We start from the raw sequence: 7,835 nt of genomic DNA on the forward strand, positions 1-7,835 counted from the left end.
CCATTACGGTACCAGTACATGATGGCTATTAGTCATACATAATTATTTAATTTAAAATTAATTAAAATATAGGTTCACTTTCTTAATCACACAAAATATATTTCAAGGGCTCAAAATCCACATGTGGCTAGAGACAAGAGTATTGGGCAATGCAGATCGAGAGCATGTCTAACATCCTATAAAGTTATTTCGACAATCCCTATACAGTATTTACTTCACAACCAGTTTAACCTAAAAGAAGTAAAAGACTCAGATCAGGACACAGAAAACTTGATTTAATGATCACTGATCCAAGACCAAAAAAATTCCTGCATGAAAATTTCACGGTGGATGCAAAGCATATTTCAGCACTCCATAAAGCCTCTATGTCATGTAGAACTTACCTTCTCAGAAGGATGAACCAACTAGTATGAGGGACACAGCATATAAGGAGGTAGGAAAGGAGGGGTATTAACTTATTTGGAGATGCCATATCTACAAGTGGGAAGTGGAATAACAGTTTAGCAATGTCCCAGGACAAGAATATGAGAACTAGAGAAAGAAACAATAAAAAGTCATTTATGGATTTGACAAAAGTTTTACCTTGCAAGTATCAGCTCATCTGTAGGCACAGCTAATGCCTTAGATTGCTATAAACTTCTGACAGTTTGTCTGTAAAAGAAAATCTAAACTAAATGACTGGAGGAGGAAAGAATTAATAGGGCAGAGGGGGATGTTTGAAGGAGTTACGAATAGTCACTTGCTTAGTTGCCTTATCGTGTTGGGAAGATTAAAATTCTGAGAAGAAGAATTCTAAAGTAAGAAACGTTTCTTGCATAGTGTCTTTAATGACCAGGGATTACAAGCACTCCTTAACTCCCGTTAAACTAGGACATTGTAACCTCCCTTTTTCTTCTTTTAATTATAATATTTACACATTTATACAGAGTATCCTTTAGCCCTCCCCCCCCCAATAAACTTGTTTACTGTTTATTTCTAATCACGAAGTTATCTGGTAATATCCAAGGGAACTTAGAACGTGGAAGTGGAAGCACCCTCTTGACCATATTATCCGTTGTGACTGAGATTTTAATAGGTAACTAACAGAGTCCAATTGGTTGAATTAAATCATTAATAACCACAAATTAACGTTTACATATTCCTAACAATCCCTGGCATAGCTTACTGATTGATGAGAGAATGTGGGTGATTGTGTGTGTGTTGCTAATACTTAAAGAATTTTTTTAAATGTAGCAAATTTTAGAGCTGAAAGAATGCTAAGAACTAAGATATTTGTTTTAATATATAAAAAAACTAAGGCTAAAAAACTTAAATGATACCCCAAGTTTAATGACAGTTGTGTGCTCCTATGTCCTAGCCCAATGTTTCTGTTTTAGTAGACTCTGATGTTAGCTGTGGTATTGCTTTTGTTAGCCAACGTATTAGAAACAGCTCAACTATCAGTTCTCATCTTGGCTAGTCAAATAATATATGACTCCATTTAGAGTAATTAACATATTTGGACACAAAATATATATATATCTCAATGACTATTTCTAAGCACTTTTATGAATATATACCTGTCTTCTTTATTTCTGGCTTTGCCTCTTACCTAGAGACTCAATATTTGAAGATGGATAATCAGATGCAAATTATTAGCCGACACAGACAGAAATGCTTCTAAAACTCTTTTGCTGGGCAGGCCATTATATCGACGGCCTTCAAAGCACCATGTCTCATAATATTCACACTCTGGTATAGTTCTTTCCCACACTAGGCTTGGCCCTGTGACTTGCTTTGGCCAACGGGACAGTGGCAAGTGTGATGCAAGCAGAAGCTTGACAAATAAAGACTTGTACAGTGAGACTTGTCTTCTAGGAATGGTTCTTGGAAGCCAGCTGCCATGCTGTAAAGAAGGTTGAACTAAAGGAGAACTTTATGAAGGAAAGACCCTGGAAGATGAGGATATCTTGGATATTCCATGCCCAGCAAAGATCTGACTAAATATAAGCACATGAATAACCTCAGCTATAGCACAAAAAGTAGAAAACCACCCAGCTGAGCACAGTCAACCTAAAGCTGCTTCTTAATTTTCACTGTGTCATATCATATGGTAATAATGTAAACACAATAGACTTCTAAAATTATAAAACTGTATATTTTACTTAAGCAACAATTATGGAGACAATCCAGTATACCAGTTCTATTTTTTAATATTTTATATGACTGTGCTCCATAGGAATAACTCTAGTATTTCTTACTGGAGGAAAAACAAAAGTGCATTGGCTCTTTGAACTTTAAGAATTTCTTTTAATTTTATGGATTTTTTTTAAATTATGGGAACTCAGAGTATTTACAAGGAGCTTTTAATGCAAGAAGTTATTAAAAATTGGTATTAGTCTGTATCTTCTAGTGAAGATAGCCATGTATAATAACTTTTGGGAGTAAAGTTCTCAACATTATGTACTTTTGCCTCAGAATACATCTTATTTGATCTGCCTAACAATCATCCTCATTACTATTAGTAATTGATATGGTTCTTCATTAGTCATTTGTATGGTTCACGTATAATTCTGCTCATCATTTTATACCCTTATGTGACTTTGTTGGTAGTGTTAGCTGTTCTTTGCTTATATGTAATCCTAAACTAAAAACAGTGAAAAGATATTTCTTTGTAATTTTTCGCTTATAAATGTCTTTGCCAAAATTTACCTGAGTTATATGGTACAGTTTTTCTGAATTTAATGCAAGTTCTAAAGTCACTTAGGAAGTGAAGTGGATGTGTTAACAGGCATGCCTCCAAAAATGTGGTGTCAAGCAAATTGGGAAAGTGCTTTGTACTCTTGTAGATTTATGATGATTTTAATGTATTACAGATGATGAGAAGATAATTACATTAATTTTGTTCTTCAGATGTACATGGTTACAGAAATGTTTTCTTGCCAAACAGGTTATAATTGTTCAAGAAACAAATTGCTTACAGATACCTTAAAATTATGAAAGCCAAAGGGTCTCTATTTTATTCTTTCCAGAGCTGTCTTTACTAGTGGTGGTTTTGGGGTAAACATTCCTGAATATCTGCTGGAAAAGCTTCCACCTTCTATAATATCCCTCTGATTCCTCTCTGTCATTTCTCTTTTCTCCTTTCATCTTTCTTTCTTTATTCCTTTCTTCCCTTCCTTCTTTCCTTCCTTTCTTCCTTCCTTCCTTCTTTTCTTTCCTTTCTCTCTCTCTCTCTCTCTCTCTCTCTCTCTCTCTCTCTCTCTCTCTGGCTAGCCTCAGCAGTATTGCTGTCCTTCTCCAAGTTTATCATTGGTTGACCTCAGGAATTTCAAAGCTAGCTGATCATCAGAATTACTAGATCTTTTGAAGAACAAAACAAGCAACTATCAGTTCTGGGGCAATTCCTTCCCTGGGATTCTGACTCACCAAGGGTAGAGTGGGAATTGTAAAATGGCTTTGCAAAGTTCCAGATAAGTTTAAATGTAAACCAGGGTGGTGAACAACTATACTGGCCATAAGAAGAAATGAGTTTTGGACTTCAAGGTTTTTCACAAAGAAAGAAAAGCAGAGATACGATAACTAAATGCAGTGCTTATGCTGAACTGTATCCTGGATGGAGAAAGAATGGAATGGGATATAAAGGATCTTAATGGGACCATTGATGAATTTTGTGTATGGACTGTTAATTAGATAACAGTATTTTATGAATATTAAGTTTTCAGATTTCTTTATTTGGGTTTTAACTACTTAAGAGGACATCGAGATTTCATTTTTTGCTCTTGTTTTCCCAGAAACACACAGTGAAATATTTAAGGGTAAAGGGGCATAATATCTCCAATGTATTCTCAAATATTTAAAGGAAAATATGCATGTATGTATACATATGTAGAAGGAGACAGAGATTGGTAAGTAAATATGGCAGCATATAAATAATTGTTGAATTTGGATAAGTGGTATATAAGAGCTTCTTGTACTGTTTTAGCAATTTTTCTGTAAGTTTGAAATTATATCAAAATTTATTATTTTATAAAAAGCTTTACTATGGGTCCTCAAATTTCTTTCCAAAAAAACATAATAGCGAACTATCTGATTCAAAGAAATCAAACAAATAGATGTCAAAAAATCGGTTTGGAATCTACTGTCATATCAACTGAATATTAGAAAAGTGATTTTTTAGATGTTAATACCATTATGTACGATAATTGTACACTTGAGAGTTGAACAGTAAGGTTAAATTGATTGAAGTATTAAGTGACATAAAGATTGTTTCCTTTTTTCAACTCAAATGATGGAAGAAAACTAAGAAAAAGTAATATAAAGTACTATTTTTTGAAAATCTATGAAGCAATCATATGGTTGACAAGAAATGGGGCACATATCTGATTTGGAGTCAGAAAATATAAGCTCAAATTTATTTCTTAGTGTGGTGTCTTGAGAAATTTAGCTAACCATCTGAAATTTCCTAATCTGTAAAACAAATCTAGTCCTGATAAAGGCCTCATTAAAGAGGGAAATAAATGATTAAGAAGTTGACAATATATTGCCATATATTGCAAACAGAAACTGTCAAGCATAATTCTCAGCCATGTAAATACAGTTGTCTCATGATATCCATGTAAAATTGAATGTAAGACCTCCCACAAGTATCAGAATCAGCAAATGCTCTAGTCACTGATATAAAACGGTGTAGTATTTCTCTATAACCATGCACATTCTCCTGTATATCTTAAGTAATCTCTAGATTACTTGTAATACCAAATACAATGTAAATAGTTGTTATACTATATTGTTTGGGGAATAATAACAAGAGTATGTCTGTACATGTTAAGTTTTTTTCCAAATATTTTTTTATCTGTAGTTGGCTGAATCCATGGATATGGAACCTACAGATATAGAGGGAAACTGTATGATATTTTGGACATCTCACAAGTTCTAGATAGTTTCCTAGGTCATTGGACCTAATAAGAGGCTCCATCTGAACAGCAAGGTGAAGAATGAAACATGAGAAATGTATTTCCTGGTGATGGGGAAGCGGTGGGAGTTGAAGAGAATCAAATGAAATCTCTGGCTTACAGAATTATTCTACTGATTGATGATATACCTAATGTCACCCCTAAAACTTTGATCCAGATAGAGAGAGCAAAAAACACTCCTTTCGTGCCATGAGCCTCCCATCTTTGGATTTTAAAATCTGATTCTTTGAGATTAATTTGGAGCAATCTTTCAAGTCATTTGTTTTGTAAAGGTACATTAAATGTTCATTTTTCTGAACTTTTATATATATGAACCATCCTTCAATGGTTTTTACAAAAGAAAACACATTGTGTAGATATGAAATTGTTGGTTGACAATATCATTCCTTCAAAATTCTTAGATTTCTTTTTTGAAATATTTACAGTTACAGTATCTGAAAACGGTTGAATACAGTTTTCTTTTGTGAAAAATCCCGTCTTTTCCTTTTTCCTCCTTATTTGGATACTTGAGTTTCTAAATTACTATTTGTTTCTCTTGTAATTTGGAAGTTTTCAATATGAATTTTGTGGATCTCCTTTATCATTTTATCTTAAAGTTAGTAAAGTCCATCACATTTGAATATGCAAGTCGAACAGTCAATTTTTCTGTTATATTTTTATTTACTGCTTCTGTTTAATATGTTTTAATTCTTTATTCAGGACCACTAGTTAATTACATACTGAAGCCCCAAAATAGGTCTTATAAACTGTCATGTTTTCTTTCATACTTTTCATCTCTTTGTTCTCATCCTGCAACATTTTATGACAGCTTCTCAGCCCATCCTCCATGTCACTCAATTCCTACTTCGGTATTATCATTACTAGAGTTCAGTATTCTCCGTACCTTTTTGAAATGGGGGGTTTAATTTTTCTGTTATGCTTTAAGTTTTATTGAGCTCTTTTAGCTCAATGTCTCTCTTTTGTACCTCACCCTTTTTCTCATTTGATAATCCCGCTTCATGGAGGTTCATGAAGCATTTCTTTTTGCATTTTATTGAACGTAGCAAACAGTTTCCAGAAATATTCTCTTGAGTCTTACAAGAAATCAATTTTAAAAACACATTCTTCCTTTGGGCTTTCAGGTTGGTAATTATTTTTCCCTTATTCTACATTAATTCTTGGTGCTTAATGTTTTGTTTCTTTTTACCTCTCTTTAGGAAATGATTGAATGGAGTACTTTCTAAACTCAGTGACTCTTAGAATATAGGATAGTTGGATTGTCCTTAGACATACCTTCTGACCAAAAAAACTAGCATGGCAATAATGACAGCAAAATCTCCTCCACAGATTCACATCTAGAAAGGAAATTAATTGCCCAGATTCCAATATGATTTTTAGTTTCTAACAGGACATTCGATCTACTGAGATGGTGATTTCTCTTTTACCTCCTGCCTGGTCCTTTGAAACTCTGAGAAGATATAATACACAACAGTCTAAAAGTCCCAGTATTCAATGTATTTAGGATGTTTCTCTCACCATCTTCAGATCTTTGCTTATGGAGAGAGAAGCAGCCAGTATGCAATGAGCAAGCAGTAGTCCACCTCTATAGCGCCAGCTTACTTGTTTCTGAAACATGCTGTTTGTAAATGGGGAGTGAGATGGTAGTTGGGGAAATGGATGCAGGTGTGAGAATTGACCTAAAATGGCCTCAAAAATCAACATTTGGGCATTCTTTTTCTAACGTGGTCTTCCCATCCACGTTAGGTGTTGACTTTGTTATGAGATAAAACTCAAGAGTTCCAAGAAATTTGACCTAACTTTAATTAGCAAGAGTTCCACTCAGATTCTAACTTAGTGTATTCCAGACTTGATGCCATTATTTTGGCTCTTTAGTGTTTTCTTAATAATTTTAGGACATAATTAGGAAAAGCTACATACTTTTAAATGTCACATAAGATGCTCCCTCACCATGAATAGATTCTTAAAGGTGTTTTTGATATCTGATAGTAATAACTAATAAGTATCATCTGCCTAAGCATTCTTACCACTATAAACCTTGTAAACATTGTAAGTTTCTATTACAGGAAGGTGTTGTAATTCTAGTTTGTGTTGAAATTCCATTGACCTCCATTTTGTATTTCCTTTACTTGTCTCAGAAAGCTAGTGATTTTAAGTAATGATAATTTTATTTAGATTAACTATCCATTGAATCTATTTTTTCTTATTTTTCTGTTTGGCCATTCATGCAGTAAATATTTAAGTACTTACTGTGTGCTAGACACTGTTCCCTCCAGCTACTAAAATATATGTTCTTCCTCTAAGAACTTGTGGTCTACTCAAGATGACAGATGACAAAATCAACTTTTACAGTATGCTTTCATACATCTTTTTTAATATTGGATAATGTAAAAATATCTACTTCTTTTTTTGAGACAAGGTCTCACTTTGTCACCCAGGCTGGAATGCAGTGGCAAGACCTCAGCTCACTGGAACCTCCCCTTCCCAGGTTCAAGCGATTCTCTGCCCACCTTGGCCTCCCAAAGTGCTGGGATTATAGATGTGAGCCACCACGCCCAGCCATAAAATATCTAAATATTATCAACTAACATCTGACTTTACTGTGCTTAGATTTTTATTTTTATCAATAACATAGATTTAAAATTTTTATTCTAAACATTTTCTTTAGCACTGCAGCTTTTTTGTTTAATTCAAATCAATTTCATCAGCATTTAATAAATGCCTACTGTGAGCAAGACACTCTACTTGGCACTGTGTGATATGCAAAGCTAAATATGACAAAATATGAAACCTCAAGGTTTTTAGACTAGCAGGGAATACAGACTATCTGTAATTCACTTTCAGCGAACCACAGAACATGTTAAAGAAGCACAGAAACAGAGA

The sequence above is a fragment of the Saimiri boliviensis genome, chromosome 7 (genome assembly GCF_048565385.1).
Source record: "Saimiri boliviensis isolate mSaiBol1 chromosome 7, mSaiBol1.pri, whole genome shotgun sequence".
NCBI classification, from domain to species: domain Eukaryota; kingdom Metazoa; phylum Chordata; class Mammalia; order Primates; family Cebidae; genus Saimiri; species Saimiri boliviensis.